Below are 18,814 nucleotides of genomic sequence, written 5' to 3' on the forward strand. Positions count from 1 at the left end.
GGAGAAGGCCAACATGAAGAGCATCTCCAGCACGGTAAAGCTACACCAACTCTGATGGATAGGTCAAGTCACCCAGATGCCTAACCCACATCTCCCCAAACAGATCCTTTACTCCCAGTGGAAGGAAGGTCAGCGAGCCTCTGGTGGGCAAAGGGAATGCTACAAAAATGTCATCAAACTCAATCTGAAGAAATTCAACATTACACCGAAAAACTGAGAAGGCATCGCATCCAGAGATAAATCTGTTCAGGAGGGAGCTGCACGGCTTGAGATCGACCTCCACTATGGTGTTGAGAACAAGTGGCAACTCGAAAAAAGAGAAAAGAAAACCAAAAGACCAACTACTAACACAGCCACTTACTCTTGCCCACACTGCACCAGAATATGCAGATCCTGAATCGTCCTCCACAGCCATCTGAGGATCCACTATAGACAATCCCTTAGGAGGACATCATACTCGACTCGAGTGATCACACTTACTTATATTAAACCGTATTCCTTGCTAGTCTGCCCATCCGTTTTCATACAGATAGTCGGGGGTGCAGTGCTGCCAGAGCTCAGCAGAGCACTGTTCCGGCACCTCTGTAAAAAAAAGTCAAAATAAACAAGCGGGGAATTTAACAGCAGCCGCATATTAAATAGAGGGAATTTTACAGAAGTGGGGGTTTGGGAGAGGGGGTAGTGGCTGGTGGGGAAAATACCACTAATAACATTAGGACATTTGATCATTTTTGGTGAAATCCTGGAGCTATGACTGTTTTTCATTTAGGTATCTGTGAAATTTCTCCTCGCTCAACCTGTTGTCCCAGGATACCCTCCTATAGCCTCCCGTCATTTCACAGATCCTCAGTCTCTCTCCAGCACTCATTGTTTGAGCATTGTTCGCCGAGGAAATAAAAATTTTAGATCTTTTGAAAAGTGGCAGGTCACTTGCTGAAGTGGGCCGTAAGGTTGGTAAGAACGAATCGAGCATTCGCACAGTAAAGTAGAAAGAAGCTGAAATTCGTGGAAGTGTTAGTGATACCCCTACAACGGCAAAAATGGTCTCTCTGGTTCGTTCAATTTTTCGTTCTGCATATTATTTAGCTCAGAATGACAGACCATACTCTGATCACTTTGGCTTATTGGAATTTCAAAAAAAATGGTATTGACATTGGAATTGAACTGCATTCCTGCACTAGTGCTACAGAGATAATTAACCACATAGCCATTAATATGAAAAAGAAAATTTGCCAGCATATCAAGAAGATAAATGGCAAATTTTCTGTTCTCATTGATGAATCAACAAGCCTGAGCATTAAGACCGCCCTAATAGTTTAGTTGAAATGTGAAAGTGATAACAAAGGTGATCCCCATTTTATGTTTTTTTTGTGTGTGTGCCTGTGTGTGTGCATGTCTGTGTGTGTGCGTCTGCATGTGCGTACGTCCATGATGATGTCTTTTTCATGGCTTTTTACAAGGCACGGAGTGAGGCAGAGACTGTGTAGTGCACCAGTCCTCACACAGACATTTTCGCAGTATTTTTCCCTTTATTTTACAAGGTCGAGTTGCGATCTCGACACTCAACCTGGCACGGATGGAAAGCGTACTTGGGAGCGACCCGACTGGTTTCGAAGCTGGGAACCTCCACTCCCGGGTCCGGCACCGATGTCATTGCACCACCAGCCGGCCCAAACCCCATTTTATGTTTTTAGACCTAATTGAACTGCCTGATCAGAAAGTTGCAACTATTGCTAAGCATTTATTGAACTGTCTCAATAACCATGGGTTTGATGACTCTTACTGGAAACAGAACCTTGTAGCACTTGCTAGTGATGGGGTGAGCATAATGCTTGGTGTCAAATCTGGTGTTGCTACAATTCTCAAGGAACATTACCCTGATGTGATAATTTGGCACTGTCTTAATCACAGATTAGAACTTGCAGTTGGTGATTCGGTGAGAGAAGTTCATGGAATAAATCATTTTCAATCATTTCTGGACAAATTGTATTCTGTTTACAGTAGATCACCTCTAAATCAAAAGGAACTGTCTGAATATGCCTCTCAACTAGAACAACAAATTTGCAAAATAGGCCGTGATCTGGGCACCAGGTGGGTAGCTAGCTCATTTCAAACAGTTTCAGCAGTGTGGCAAAATTATGAAGCACTGTGTTTTCATTTTGAAAAAGCAATAAAGGATGAAACAAGATCTGGGAGTGACAGAAAAACCTACGAAGGTCTGTTGAAAAGACTCTCTTCAGAACAGTTTCTATTGGATCTAGCTCTAATGTATAACACGTTGCATGAACTTGGCTTACTGTCAGAGTGTTTACAGAAATGCACTACTACGATTGTTTATGCAGACAAACTGATCCAACGGAGCATAAGATCACTGCATGGACTGAAAGAGCAACCTGGTACAAAAACTCTAGAAGCTCAAGAGGCAGTTGAAAAGGGGAAGTTTGGAGAAATTACCTTAGCAAGCAACAACAAAATTGTCTCCATTAATTATCTACAGTTTCTTACTAGTCATAAACAATTTGCAGCACCGTATGTTCATGGCAACATCCTTGAAAGGCTCTCAAACTTCTAAGCCTCAAAGTATGTATAAATCCCTGCTAAATGAAATGTGTGTCCTTGATAAATATAACTGGCCTGCTGAAATACCACCTAATTATGGAGAAGCTGCAATATCATCTCTTTGTAAGAGGTTTAAGCTTTCTTCTTCCTCTGTGATAAATGCCTTCAGAGATTATGTGGAGGATCATGGACACTGCATCCCCCAAGATTTACGCCCATTACTGAGCTGCTCACAAGTTATTCCTATTAGTACTGCTGAACGTGAGAGAGAATTCAGTCACATGAACTTGATAATAACAACAACACGCTCAAGAATTCTCATAAATCATGTATCAGTATTTATGTTTGTTAAACTACATGGACCTCCTCTAGTTCAGTGGAATCCTGAGCTACCCATAATTACCGTCTTTTTCTTTACTTGCTTGATAGCTATATTTTATGGTAATTAGTGAGTGCAACCGTGCAATACTTAGTCATATTATTAAATTAAGTATTATATGTTAAATTAGCTCTGCACCCCTGCAGGTAGTTATCATTTTACCACAGTATATAGTGCTGAGGCTTTATAAGGCATTGATCAGTCTACGTTTGGAGTATTGTGAGGTGATTTAGGCCCCTTTTCTAAGAAATAATGTGCTAACATTGGAGAAGTTCCAGAGGAGGTTTATCAGAATGATTCCCGCAATGAAAGGGTTAATGTATGAGAAGAGCTTGATAGTTCTGGGCCTGTACTCACTGGAGCTTAGAACAAGGAAGGAAAAATCTCATAGAAAACTACCAAATATAGAACTAGATAGAGTGGACGTGGAGAGGATGCTTCCTACAGTGGGTGAGCCTAGGAACTGAGGGCACTGCCTCAGAATAGAGGAACATCCTTTAGAGCAGAGATGAGGAGGAATTTCTTTAGTCAGAGGGTAGTGAATCTGTGGAATTCATTGCCACACGTGGCCCTGGAGGCCAAGTCATTGAGTATATTTAACACAGAGGTTGATAGGTTCTTGATTAGTCAGGATGTCAAGGTTACACGGAGAAGGCATGAGAATAGAGTTGAGAGGGATAATAAACCAGCCATGATGGAATGATGAAGCAGAATCGTTGGGCTGAATGGCCTAATTCTGCTCTTGTGTCTATGGTCTTACGGCCTCTGCTTTGTTTTATGATCTGCATGCCCAAGATTAAGAAGAGGCTGAGGTGAAACCTGATAGAAATCTATAAAATTATGTGATTCATAGATAGACAGTTGGTATCTTTTTTTCCCAGGATTGAAATGTCAATGTTTTTAAGGCAAAAGGAGGTAAGTTTAAAGGAAATGAAAGGGTTATCATACAAGGAACATTTGGTGGCTCTGGGTCTGTACTTGCTGGAATTTAAAAGGATGAGGGAGGATCTCATTGAAAGCTTTCAAATATTGAAAGGCCTAGACAGAGTAGATGTGGAAATTATGTTTCCCTTGGTGAAGGAGTCTAGGACAAGAGGGCAAAGCCTCAGGATAGAAGGGCATCCATTTAAAATAGAGATGTGGAAAAATTTCTTTAGCCAGAAGGTGGTGAATTTGTGGAACTCGTTACCAGAGGCAGCCGTGGAGGCCAGGTTGATGGGTGTATTTAAGGAAGAGATTGATAAGTTCATGATTGGACATGGCATCAAAGGTTACGGGGAGAAGGTCAGGGAATGGGATTGAAGAGGGGAAAAAGGATCAGCCATGATTGAATGGGAGAGCAGACTCAATGGGTCAAATGGCCTAATTCTGCTCCTATGGTCTTATGAGATGTGTGCAGCAAGTACTTTTTACAGAGAGAGTAGTGTGTGCTTGGAATATGTTGCCTGGAGTGGTGGTGGAGGCAGGAACTACAGAGGTGAGGGAATACAACAGAGTTGCCTTTATAAAATAGCTGTAAGGAGCAAACTTTATGCCACATTCTTGACTTCTGAAGAACTCCAGATCACAAAATCACCAGGATCCAATAGTTGTTTAAGAGGTTCTTAAATAGACACATGAACGTGCAGAGAATGTATGGATATTGTTTAGGCAAATGGCCTCGGTTTGCTTGAACATTTAAGTACAGCCTGGTATGGAACCATCAATGCCCTTGAACAGAAAATCTTACAAAAGTACTGGATATGGCCCAGTCCATCACAGGTCATGCCCTCCCAACCACTGAACACATCTACATGAAATCATGTCGCAGGAAAGCAGCATCCTTCATCAGGGACCCCCGTCACCCAGGACATGATCTCCTCTCACTGCTGCCATCAGGAAGAAGTTGCAAGAGCTTCAGGACCCACACCACCAGGTTCAAGAACAATTATTACCCCTCAACCACCAGGCTCTCGAACCAGTAGGGGTAACTTCACTCAACTTCACTTGTCCCATCATTGAAACGCTCCTATAACCAATGGACTCACTTTCAAGGACTCTTCATCTCATGTTCTCCACATTTATTGTTTGTTTATTTATTTATTTATTATTGTTATTTCTTTCTTTTTGCATTTGCACAGTCAGTTGTCTTCTGCATACTAGCTGAATGCTGAAGTTGGCCGTTCTTTCATTAACTATGTTATGGTTATTATTCCAATAGATTTATTAAGTATGCCCACAAAAAAATGAATTGCAGGGTTGTATTTAGTGACATATATGTACTTTGAAACTTACTTTGAATTTTGGTGGGCTGAAGAGCCTGTTTCTGTGTTGTATAGTTCAATGCTCTATCTGTATATATCAGAACAAAACTGACCTCAGTACTCTACTCCCAGTTGGTATGACCAATTCACCACAATTCCAATCTATCACCATTGTGTTCCCTTCCTATTTCAGCCACATAGCTGGATTTTTTAACAAGCCTCCACTTAAACATTTTTATGAAATTCTTTGCATCAATCCATTTGCTGTATTTCTCCTTCCTATAGAATACTCAGAAGGAAGTTTTTAAATTCATTGAACAAAATTTGCTTTAAACAAATCCATGCAGGCTGCCCTGAATATTCTGTGACTCGGTAATGCCTACTAATTGGATCTTGAATATAGAGATTCTAATAATTTCCCAACACCTGACATCAGACTAACTAATTATGTAATTTATTCTTCTCGACTTCCTTCAGCAGAGCTTTAACGATGAATTCATGAGTCCCTAGATATAATTTGCATTAGCTTCTTCCCAGTTAACAAGGTATGTGTGGCCTTGATGAGTGCTATCCCAATAACGAGGGGCCATTTTAAAACTAACTGTGGAAGACGGGCAGGCAAAGCAGAGCTTTCTCAGTGAGGAGCAACTTGTGAATAACACAACTGAATCAAGCCTTCCTTTATCTCGAATAACTGATGTTTCCGAACAGCTGTGGTGAGAGCTGAATTACTACAGGGTATGCAGTAGCATAGTGGTTAGCATAACACCACTACAAGCCAGTACCTAGGGTTCAATTCCCGTTGTTGTCTGTAAGGTGTTTGTACGTTCTCTCCATAACCATGTGGGTTTCCTCCAGGTGCTCCGGTTTCCTCCCACATTCCATGTATGGGTGAGTACGTTAGTTGGTCACACGCGTTCAAATGAGCAAGGTGGTCTCATTGGGCCAAAGTGGGTATGTTACTGTCCTATATCTCTAAATTTAAAAATAAATCAAAATTAGACTAACAACATAATTGTTCAAGAACAGCTACTTCCCTTCAACCATTCGGGTCTTGAACCAATCGGCACAACCCTAATTGCTACTTCTCTACAGCAACACAATGACCACTTTCATCACTTTGTACGGTTCTAATTTTTGTTCTCATTATGATCTTTCTTGTAAAAAAATGAGTAAAATTTATGCGTTCATTATGAATGCCGCTTATCGGATGATGTGTGTCTGTGATGCTGCTGCAAGTAAGTTTTTCATTGAACCTGTGCACACGTGGACTTGTGAATATGAATATAAACTCAACCCTGTTCATGGATTCTTCGTCCCACTCACGTCAGAGAGGAGGCTGCATAGCACCCACGCCAGGACCACCAGACTCAAAAACAGTTATTTTCCCCAAGCAGTAAGGCTGAGCAACACCTCCACCCACTAACTCCACCACTACTTTGTTATTTTTTACTGTCAGTCACCTTATGTACAGCCTGGTGTGACTTTATGGACTTACAATTAATCTATGTACATAAGTTATCTTATGCATTTATGTTTATGGTATGTTTTTTGTTAACATTATTGTGTTCTTTACTTTTCATGTTTTTTGTGCCCTATCATATCCTGAGTATAATTATTTCATTCTCCTTAAACAATCTTGAACCTTAACTTTGACATGGAGAACTCTCCTACCTGGTTGATCATACAGTTATGAATAAAGCCTCTTTCTTGTCTCCCCTCCACCCTCGTTCATGTAGGTCATTCAGTCTGGTAATGATACACTCATTACTAACTTCTGCCATTATTGTCTCACCATTTCATCTACCACACTCGCAAACTCAGTGGCCACTTTATTAGATACACATGTTCTCCTGCAAATATCAAATCAGCCAATCAAGTGGCAGCAACTCAATGCATAAAAGCATGCGGACATGGTTAAGAGGTTCAGTTGTTGTTCAGACCAACTATCAGAATGGGGAAGGAATGTGATCTAAGTGACTTTGTTTGTGGAATGATTGCTGGTGCCAGATGGGGTGGTTTGAGTATCTCAGAAACTGTTGATCTCCTGGGATTTTCATGCACAACAGACTTTAGAATTTACAGAGAATGGTGCAAGAAACAAATAAAAAATCCAGAGAGCTGCAGTTCTGTGGGCAAAAATGCCTTGTTAATGAGAGAGGTCAGAGGAGAATGGCCAGACTGGTTCAAGCTGACAGGAAGGCAACAGTGACTCAAATAACCACATGTTACAACAGTGGTGTACAGAAGAGCATCTCTGAATGCACAACATGTCAAACCTTGAAGTGGATGGGCTACAACAGCAGAAGATCACACCAGGTTCCTCTCCTATATCTAATAAAGTGGCCACTGAGATTAATTTCTCACAATGGCTATATTTGACGTGATGAATGTCAGATTTTCAAATTGTTCTCTAAGTGGCAACTCAACCTCTCCCCTGTCTAATTAAGTTTGTGGGTGTGTGTAAAATAAATTAATATTGGCACTGAATGGCTCTCTCTGCCAGTCAGACAGAAAGCTTACATGGATCATGCATTCAATACATCATTCTTCACTTCCAGCTTGTGACAAACGTCACCAATGTTCTGTGTTTCCCCAAATCACACCCAGCATATCATCCAGGTTATTTATTCCTGTCTCACTCCAAAACTAATTGGCTTACAGAATAACAGCATTATGACGTCTCTGAAGGCACAACACAGGGAATCTTGAAGTGGACAGACTACAGCAGCAGAAGACCATGAAAATACACTCAGTGGCCATTTTATTAGACACAGGAGGTCCACAAATAAAGTCACCACTGAGCGTATATATTTAACTTGTATAAACTATAAAACTTTGGCTAACCCACAAGCAGAGTATTCTGTGGTTGCATCATTGTAGGAAAAGATGTGGAAGAACTTCACTAGTATTTTTTTAGATTATGAGAACATTCAGTCCTCTTTTATTGTCATTTAGAAATGCATACATGTATTAAGAAATGATACAATGTTTCTCCAGAGTGATATCACAGAAAACAGGACAAACCAAAGACTAACACTGACAGAACCACATAATTATAATATATAGTTACAGCAGTGCGAAACAATACCATAATTTGATGAAGAACAAATCATGGGCACGGTAAAAGTAGTCTCAAAGAGACTATTAGAGGATATCAGATATAAAGTGAGGTTGGTCAACACTTGGGTTGTTTTCTCCGGAGCATCGAAGGCTGAGAAGGGCTTGATTGTGAGAGGCATAGATAGGTTAGACAACCAGAATCTTTTCCCCAGGGTAGAAATGTCAAATACTGGAAGACATGCATTTAAGGTAAGGTCAGGGAACAATTAAAGGAGACGCTTGTGGCATTTTTTTAATATACTGTGAGTGGTAGATGCCTGACAAAGAGTGCTAGGGGCAGTGGTAGAAAGAGGTACAATAATGGTGTCTAAGAGACATGTGAATATTATTCAAGGAATGGAGGGAGATATATCATGTAGAGGCAGAAGAGATCCAGTTTAATTCAGCATCATGCTCGGCTCAGACATCATGGGCTGAAGGGCCTCTGCCAGTGATATACTACCCTATGCCCTCTGTTAAATACTAATTAAAACATCCCTTTCTCCATCAACGATTCCCGATGTGTTGACATGCATAACACATGAGTAATTTTCATTTCTGTAAATTGTAACTTACTTGTCTCTGACTAGAACCCCAAATCAAATCAAAATCTAATTGTTTAATTATCATTCAAACCACACATAGATACAGCTGAACGAGACAGTGTTCCTCTGGGGTGAAGGTGCAAACATTGAAGTTAGCAAGCAAACTTCAAAATAGCGAGTAACATCAATCAAAATAGCAAACAAATAAGCACATTCACTCAAAACGCATATATATATATAGTCCAAGACCCCGAGCGACAATGTCTGGCAATCGATGGTACAGCCTCCCAACAGTGCGCAGACTCATACAATCCAGCCTGTCGATCCACCACTCAAACACAGAAGGACAGCACCAACAGGAGAGGCCAGGCCACAGCCGACTGTGAACACCATGCTCCTGCTTCTCCCTCCTGGTCTGCAGCAGCAGGCAAGCCCAAGACTTGAGACCTAGTCCTCATGACAACCGAGACCACACAGCTCCCATGTCATCTGTCCCTCCACCAGACAAGGGTAACAGGCCAGTGGCAATTTTCATTATCACTGTCCAACAGAGTCTTGCAATCGTAAATGAAGTGTCCAAGACAATCTACCGTGCTTATACTGCACCAGTTTTAATGCCTCTGAGTAGCTGGCAGCAACACAGTCTGCAGCCAGGTCAGTTCCGCCATACCTAAACCTGGTGGGCTCCTCCGATATCCCAACGATCTTCTTTCCCAATATCCCAACCAACTCCTTTGACACCTCGGCTGACCCCTCCAACATCACGGCCAGCTCCTACGACACCTCAGCCAGCTCCACCACCGACACGAGTTCAGCTACTCTGACCAACAAGCAGCTCACCGATGGAGTAGCTCTGCAATACTCAAAGTTCTTGAATTGTTTGGATCATAAAAGTCAAATTTTACAAAGGAAAAAGCACCTTTTATGGGCCCCGAGAGGCCACTGTGTTTGTATGCATTGCTATCTTACTGGAAGATCTTACCAGAGCTGCAGCCTGTATTCCCAGGGTCTACCACTCAACAGAAGATCCTATCATCCCTCTAATTGAGGAATAATGAGGAATGCTCCAAAATTACAGCAATGTACTGTAGCCTGAGATGCAAGCACAGCATGCACCGTTCTTAATCAAGTTCAGGTGAATAAGGGTGCACATTTTTCATCGGATTCAGGGCTCTAAATCTTTTGCCTCTCACCTCTAGATGTTGACTCCTTATTCTGGGGAAAAGACTGTTATCATTCCCCTTATCTACAGCCCTCATGATCTGATCAACCATTACAGTTGACTCCACCCACCCCCCTCTACTGCACCGTAAACACTTTAAACCACTGTTTAAATGCTGCTTACATTGTAAATACATGCAGCTATTTATTTATGCACACTTTATTCAATATCTGTACTTTAATTTTTGATTTTATTAACTTTTTAATATATAATTCTTCATATATTTATAACATTCTTTATTCTTTTTAATTGTTGAATGTTGTTGTTATTGTTGCATGTTGCACCCTGACCAACACACCACAGCAAATTCCTAATACATGTCAATGTATAGACTGAATAATGTTGTCATCTTTAATTTTATAAACTATAATGTCATGCCTCAGCCTCTTTCGCTCCAGGGCAGTCCCAGCCTGTCCAGCGCCTTCTTACAACTCAAGCCCTCCTGTCCCAATAACATCCTTATGGATCTTTCCTGCACCCTTTCCACTTCAATCAAATTCTTCCTATAAGGCTGTTGAGGCCAAGTCATTGAGAGAACTTCAAGATTCAAGATCCAAGATTGTTTAATGTCATTTCCAGTACTCAGGTGTAAAGGAGAACAAAATAATTTTTACTCGGGATCTGATGCAGCACAAAAAAAACAATAAAATAAAGATCACAATAATAAAAAATACAATAAATATAAATATATAAGATAGCTTATATACAGTGCCTATAAAATGTGTTCAGCCCCCTTGTAAGTTTTCACATTTTGTTGTTTTACAACATTGAATCACAGTGGATTTAGTTTAGCTTTTTTTGACACTGATCAACAGAAAAAGACATCTTTCCATGTCAAAGTGATCTAAATTAATTACAATTATAAAACACAAAATAATTGATTGCATAAGTATTCACCCTACCCCCTTTAATATGACACTCTGACGGTGGTGTTTGAAAAGAGGATGCTGTCCAAGTTGCATGCCATCTTGGACAATGTCTCCCATCCGCTACATAATGTACTGGGTGGACACAGGAGTACATTCAGCCAGAGACTCATTCCACCAAGATGCAACACAGAGCGTCATAGGAAGTCATTCCTGCCTGTGGCCATCAAACTTTACAACTCCTCCCTTGGAGGATCAGACACCCTGAGCCAATAGGCTGGTCCTGGACTTATTTCCTGGCATAATTTACATATTACTATTTAATTATTTACGGTTTTATTACTATTCAATTATGTATGGTGCAACTGTAACGAAAAACAATTCCCCCCCCCCCCCCGTGATCAATAAAGTACGACTATGACTATGACTATGACAAATCATCACTGGTGCAGCCAATTGGTAAAACATGAAAACTTCCAAGGGGGTGAATACTTTTTAAGGGCACTGTACATAGATTAATTGTATGTCCATAAAGTGACACTAGACACAGGAGTGTCTGTACATAAGGTGACTGACAGGAAATGATAAAGTCGTGATGGCTGGGGTGTGATGGGGGGGTGAGTTCTCCTTTATACTTGAATTAATGGGTTTAGGTGTTGATCTGCCTTACTGTTTGGGGTAAGTAACTGTTTTTGAGAATGCTGGTCCTAGTGTGGATGTTAAATCACCTCCTCCCTGATGGGAGCGGAACAAACAGTCCATTAACAGGGTTGGTGGGATCTTTCATGATGTTACTGGCCCTTTCCAGCAACTTTCCGTATATATGTCCTCAATGAAGGGTAGGCTGTTGCCAGTGATTCATTAGACGATTTTGACTACCATTGTAGATCCTTCCTGTCTGCCACAGTGCCGTTTCCATACCATGGCAGTGATGTAGCTTGTTAGGATGCTCTCTAGGGCTCGTCTATAGAATAACATGAGTGTAGACATATATAGTCCAGCTCTCCAGCCTCCTCAGAAAGTAGAGGCATTGGTGAACTTTTCTGACTGTGTAGAATGTTTTCAGGGACCATGAGATTTTGTGCACTCCCAGGAGTTTGAATTTCTAACTCACAGTTTCCATTGCTGTACAGAGGGGTGTGAGTGGGGTAAATTCTCCTGAAGTCCACGACCCTTGTCTTGTTGACTTTGAGGAAGAGGTTACTTGCCTAGCACCAGACCATTTAAGGTAAAGATACTTGATTGGGGGGTGTATGGCGTGTCCAGGGAGGGGAGAAGGGGCTTGCCATGACTATTCTGGGGCAGTTCACTCACCTTTGATCCCCACCAGACACTCAGCTCTCACCTGTGGCTCCAAGTAGCTGTTTGCATGCAACAGCGGCCACACCCCGGTACACTGCCTCAACTGGCAGGCTAAACCAGGTTTGGATAGCCAGCACCATGATAGCCCAGTGAGGTAGGGACATGCCTGTCCTAGCATGTGAAGTCAGCTGCGGGGAATTGGGTAGATGAGATCTACAGAGAGATCCAACAACCAGGAAGGCAGTTCTGCAACACTCCATGGAGAGCAAAGAGCATGACAAGGCCCGGAAGATGTCACGGTCATCCACTGCAAACAAGGAAGAACCAGCTTGTGTTGCTTGTTCATACCACTGGACCCAGTCCTCTGGGGTCGAGGGAGTGGAACCGCCCCAGTGAAACAGCTTTTCCACTTTATAAAATCTCCCGCACAGGTTTCCTGTCATTTCTGGACACAATGGACAACCACCAATCTTGATTGGTAAGGGCAATAAGGGTTACGAGAAGAAGGTGGGAGAATGAGGTTGATGAGAAAAGGATTGGCCATGATTAAGTGGTGGAGCAGTCCCAATGGGCCAAATGTCTTAATTCTGCTCCTGTATCTTATGGTCTTATTTAGGTAACGAGAACTGCACGCAACATTCCAAAAGTGACCTCAGCAACCTCTTGTGTAGCTGTAACATGATGTCCCAATTCTTGTAATCATTGTCCTGACTGATGAAGGCACAATAGCATAGCGGTTAGCCTAACGCTATTACAGCGCTAGCAACCCAGGTTCAAGCCTGCTGCTGTCGGGAAGGAGTATTTACATTCTCCCTGTGACTGCATGGGTTTCCTTCAGGTGCTCCAGTTTCCTCCCACATTCCAAAGACGTACGGGTTAATAGGTTAATTAGTCACGTGGATACAATTGAGTGGTGCAGCTCTTTGGGCCAGAAGGGCCTGTTACAGTACTGTATCTCTAAATACATAAATTTGAACAGGACTTGGACATGTGCTGGAAGGTGGTCCCAGGGTCCGTACGTGAAGGGTACAGACTCAATATTGACAGGCGGTGATAGCCCATTGGTTGAGAGCAACTGGGTGTTGACAAACAGTGACTCTCCATTGGTGGAGAGCAACCAGCTGTTGATAGAGTGACTCCCCATTGGTAGACAGCGGCCAGCTGTTGACAGAGTGACTCCCCATTGGTAGATAGCAGCCAGCAGTTGACAGACAGTGACTCCATATTGATGGAGAGCAACCAGCTGTTGACAGACAGTGTGTCCCCATTGGCAGATAGCAGCCAGATGTTGACAGACAGTGACTCCCCATTGGCAGATAGCAGCCAGCAGTTGACAGACAGTGACTCCCCATTCGTGGAGAGCAATCAACTGTTGACAGACAGTGAGTCCCCATTGGCAGATAGCAGCCAGCAGTTGACAGACACTGACTCCCCATTGGTGGAGAGCAATCAACTGTTGACAGACAGTGAGTCCCCATTGGTGGATAGCAGCCAGCAGTTGACAGATGGGAATTCTCCATTGGTAGAATTTAAGTTGGGCATACGGGGCTTGTCAGCCTTGCTTGGCAGCTCATCTAGGAGAAGGAAATCTCTGATCTCAAACCTCAGCTGCCTTGCAGTTATACCCATTCATGGGGAAGGCTTTCGGCATAAACCTCCGAGGAAAAGTCCAGACCTGGAGACCCGAAGTCAGCCCTATGTTGAGTTCACCGCTGACTGGCAACTCCAGCGACACCACTGGTGCCAAACTGTGTTGGTCTCCGCCATTCCTTTGGATCCATCGGCTGCATGGGGAGGGGGGAGCCTGCTGCACGGGCAACAGCTTGCTCTCCACATCTTACTGGCCTGGCTGGCGTATCAACTTTGACACAAACAGCTAGGATGCAACATTCATGGTCGACCTTGACCAACAGAGGGCCTTAGGAATTAAGTAGATAATGCAAAAAGAGACCAAAAAATAATGGGGTAATGTTTGTGGGTTCAGTGTACATTCAGAAATCTGACAACAGAGGAGAAGAGGCTGTTCCTAAAATGTTGAGCGTGTTCCTTCTGGCTCCCGTACCTCCTCGCTGATGGTAGTAATGAGCGTATACTGGGTGATAGATGGCCATTTAATGATCATAATGGGTATACAGGGAGAACGAAGTGGGATTTGCGTAGGAGTGGTGTAAACAGGTGAGAATATGCATTGCTTGGTCAATCACTCATTTTCCATAGGATTTTGGTCAACCTAAGCTATTAAAATCTATGAGATACAAAGTGAGGTTGCAGATCAGGTATAATCTCAGTGAATAACCAGACTCCAGGGGATAATTATTCACCTCCTGTTCCTATGAAGCTGCAGATTTTATTACTAATTTAGTTGCCAATATGGGCGGAGGAATGGCAGATGGAGTTTAACTAAACGTGAGGTGCTGCACTTTGTAAGATCAGATGTAAACGGACAGTACATTCTCAACGGCAAGATGCTTAGCACTGCTGATATGTAGAGGGGATGTGTGGTCCAAGTTCAGAGCTCCTTGAAAGTGGCTACACATGTTGATTGGATGACAAAGAAGGCAAAGGGGATGCTTGTATTTATTAGTTGAGGCAATGAGATCGAAAGTCAGGAAGGTATGTGGCAGCTTTATAAAACTCTAGTTGGGCCGCATCTGGAGTGTTGCGTAGAGTTCTGGTTGCCCCACTATAGGAAGGGTGTGGAGGCTTTGCAGTGGGTACAAAAGAGGTTTGCCACGATGTTGCCCGGTTTGGAGGGCATGTGCTTTAAGGAGAAGCAGTGTAATGTATCAATTTATTTATTTTATTTAGTGATACAGTGCGGAGTAGGACTTTCCAGCCCTTCGAGCCCTGCCACCCCAGCAACCCCCGACAAAGTCAAACCTAATCATGGGAGAATGACCAATGAACCTAACTAGTACATCTTTGGACTGTGGGAGGAAACTGGACCACCCAGAGAAAACCCATGCATTCCACATACTCCGTAACCTTGGGCTGTTTTGTCCGGAGTAGCAGAGACTGAGGGCAGATCAGATGGAGGTTTATAAGATTATGAGAGGCGTAGACAGATAATATCATTTTCCCAGGGTTGAAATTTCTAATACTAGAAGATGTGCACTTTAAGGTGAGAGGGGGGAATACAAAGGAGATGATTGAGTAAAGATTTTTTTTTACACAGGGAGCGGTGAGTGCCTGGAATATTTCGCCAGGAGTGGTAATGAAGGCAGGCGTGATAGGCGCCTTCAAGTGGCTCTTGGGCACATGAATGTGCAGAGAATGGAGGGATTTGGACAGTGTGTACACAGAAGGGTTTAGTTTAGTTATGCATTTAATTATTAGTTTAATTATTTCAGTACAACATCATGGGCTGAGGGACCTGTTCTGGTCCTGTAGTGTTCTGCTTCTACATTTTAAATTAATTATTGGGATTGTAGAGGAGTTGAAGAGAAATTTTTACCCTGAAGGTTGTTGATGTCTTGAACTCAATGTCTGAAGGGGTGATAGAATAGAATAGAACTTTATCGTATTTGCTCAAGACGACGAGATTGTGGTGCAAAACAGATATTTACAATTCATGTGGTACGACTTAATTTAAAAAACAATTCCCATATTTACATGCAACAAGTGACTTTGATAGTCCATCACACTCAAAGGTCATTGGCAAGCCGGGGTGTAGCGTTATTCAACTGCACAACAGTCCTCGGGAAGAAGCAGTTTTTCAGTTTTACTGTCTTGGCTAAGACGTTTCTGTATCTCCTACCAGATGGCAGGAAATTAAACAGAAAAGTGTTTGGGATGGGATGGGTCTTTTAATGATAGATGCAGGAATTAATCATATTTCAAAAGTTTTGGGTGAGTATTTGAAGTGGAGTATATAGAAGGTCAGGCAGGCCGCTGGTGTAGTGGCATCAGCACTGGACTTCGAGGCGGATGGTCCTGAGTTCGAATCCGGCCGGGTCCCGACCTGAGCAGCAGCTGTATCTGCGCAAAAGAAAGGCCTGGCAATCCGTATCTTGCCATGAAAACCCTATGGACAACTACACTATCCACAGGGTGGCCATTAGCCGACGACAATTCAACTGCACTTCAACAGCAATAGAGAACATCAGTTCAATGGAATCAGATCACTCAATCAGCATGGACAATATGGGTCTCGCTCTCCAGTCACTCCTGCAGATTCCAGCATCTAGAAGGTGCACGAGACAGCAGATGCCGAAGCCTGGAGCCAGAAGCTGTCTGCCAGAGGAATGCAGCAGGTCAAGCACCATCTGTTGGGGGAGGAAATGTCGGCATTTCGACTTGAGACCCTGCATTGACAGTTCCTTTTGGCCACCGTAACATAGCAGTTAGCGTGACCCTATTACAACTCCAGGCCCTCCGGAGGTCAGAGTTTAATTCCGCCGTCCTCGGGGAGGAGTCTCTGTATTTCCTACCCGTGGAATGTGTGGGTTTTCCCCGGACTCTCCAGTTTCCTCTCACAGTCCAAAGGCAACCGGGTAGGCTAATTGGCCATTGTAAATTTGCCATGATTAGGTTAGGGTTAACTGGGTTTGTCAGGAGTTCCTGGGACGGTGTGGCTCAAAGGGCTGTAAGGGCCAGCTCCACGCATATCGCAAAAAAAAAAACAATAATAAATGAATAATGTTGCTCAAACCACTGAGGTCCTCGAGCGCATACTCTGTTTCAGAAGTTGTATGCTTCTTGTGGTGTGGTAGAGAACCTAAGTCCCTAGGCAACTCATGACTGGGGTCGAGAGGTCTGCATTTCTCCACCAGCCTTTTGCTCGAGCTTCCTCTGGCTACTCTGGTTTCCCCGCACATTCCAAAGGGTTAGGGAGTTTGCACCGTTTGCAGGCAGCCCCCAGTACATCCTCGCTAATTTGATTTGACAAAACAATGCATTTCACCATATGTTTTGAAGTACAAGTGACAAATAAAGCTAATCTGGGAATTAAAGCGTTAATATATGAGTAATGTTTCATGGCTGTGGGCCTGTACTCACTGGAGTTTAGGAGAATGCGGGGGGGGGGGGGGGGGTCCTGGATCTTATTGAAACCGATCAGATATTGACACGGAGAGGATGTTTCCTGTAGTGGTGGAGTCTAGAACAAGTGGGACAGCCTCAAAATGGAAGGACATCCCTTTAGAACGGAGATGAGGAGGAATTTCTTTAGCCAGAGGATAATGAATCTGTGGAATTCATTGCCATGGATGACTGTGATGACCAAGTCATTGTGTGTATTTAATGCAGAGATTGATAAGCTCTTGATTAGGAAGAATGTCAAAAGTTATATGGTGAAAGCAGGAGAATGGGGTTGAAAGGGTCAGTACCTCTCTACGGAGGCCAAAGGGTCAGCAATCGCTCCCAATGGAGCCAGAGGGTCAGCGATCCCTCCCAAAGGGGACAGAGGGTCAATGATTTCCCCCAAAGGGGACAGAGAGTCAGTGACCACACCCAATCAGGCCAAAGGGTCAGCGATCCCTCCCAAAGGGGGCCAGAGGGTCAGTGATTCCTCCCAAAGGGGCCAGAGGGTCGGTGATTTCTCCCAATGGAGCCAGAGGGTCAGTGATTTCTCCCAAAAGGGCCAGAGGGTCAGTGATTTCTCCCAATGGAGCCAGAGGGTCAGTGATTTCTCCCAATGGAGCCAGAGGGTCAGTGATTTCTCCCAAAGGGGCCAGAGGGTCAGTGATTTCTCCCAATGGAGCCAGAGGGTCAGTGATTTCTCCCAAAGGGGCCAGAGGGTCAGTGATTTCTCCCAATGGAGCCAGAGGGTCAGTGATTTCTCCCAATGGAGCCAGAGGGTCAGTGATTTCTCCCAAAGGGGCCAGAGGGTCAGTGATTTCTCCCAAAGGGGCCAGAGGGTCAGTGATTTCTCCCAATGGAGCCAGAGGGTCAGTGATTTCTCCCAAAGGGGCCAGAGGGTCAGTGATTTCTCCCAAAGGGGCCAGAGGGTCAGTGATTTCTCCCAATGGAGCCAGAGGGTCAGTGATTTCTCCCAAAGGGGCCAGAATCACTCCCTATAGAGGCCACTATTCGGATCAGGTGTGAGTTCTGAGTCACAGAAGGACTGTTGGATGTTCTGAGATTTATGTGATCGGACTGGCCTTTCTACTGGTCTCGTTCAGGTTTTCAGCGTTTCCTTTCTTGTGGCCGATTGGTGGGTGGGTGATCTGTAAGCTCTTTGTGTGCGGGTGGGGGGTGGGGGGGGTTGATACTGCTGTCAGTACTACCGTTTTGCAAGTAAGGGGGTTAGTCACTGTGATTTTTTTCAGCGGGGGCAGGGTTGGGGCTGTGTTGTTATTGTCGCTGTCTTCTTTTTGCAGGGAGGGGGTCAGGGATTGTATTGTTTCTATTTTTTTCTGCATGGGAGGGGGTCAAAGATTGTTATTGTTCCTGTGTGTTTTCTGTAGGGGAGGGGGGTCAGGATTGTTACTGCTACTGTTTTTTTGTGTAAGGGAGGGGGGTCAGGATTGTTACTGTTACTGTGTTTTCTGTAAGGGAGGGGGTCGGGATTGTTATTGTTACTGTGTTTTCTGTAGGGGAGGGGGTCGGGATTGTTATTGTTACTGTGGTTTCTGTAGGGGAGGGTGTCGCGATTG

This window comes from Mobula birostris, chromosome 23, assembly GCF_030028105.1.
Source record: "Mobula birostris isolate sMobBir1 chromosome 23, sMobBir1.hap1, whole genome shotgun sequence".
NCBI classification, from domain to species: domain Eukaryota; kingdom Metazoa; phylum Chordata; class Chondrichthyes; order Myliobatiformes; family Myliobatidae; genus Mobula; species Mobula birostris.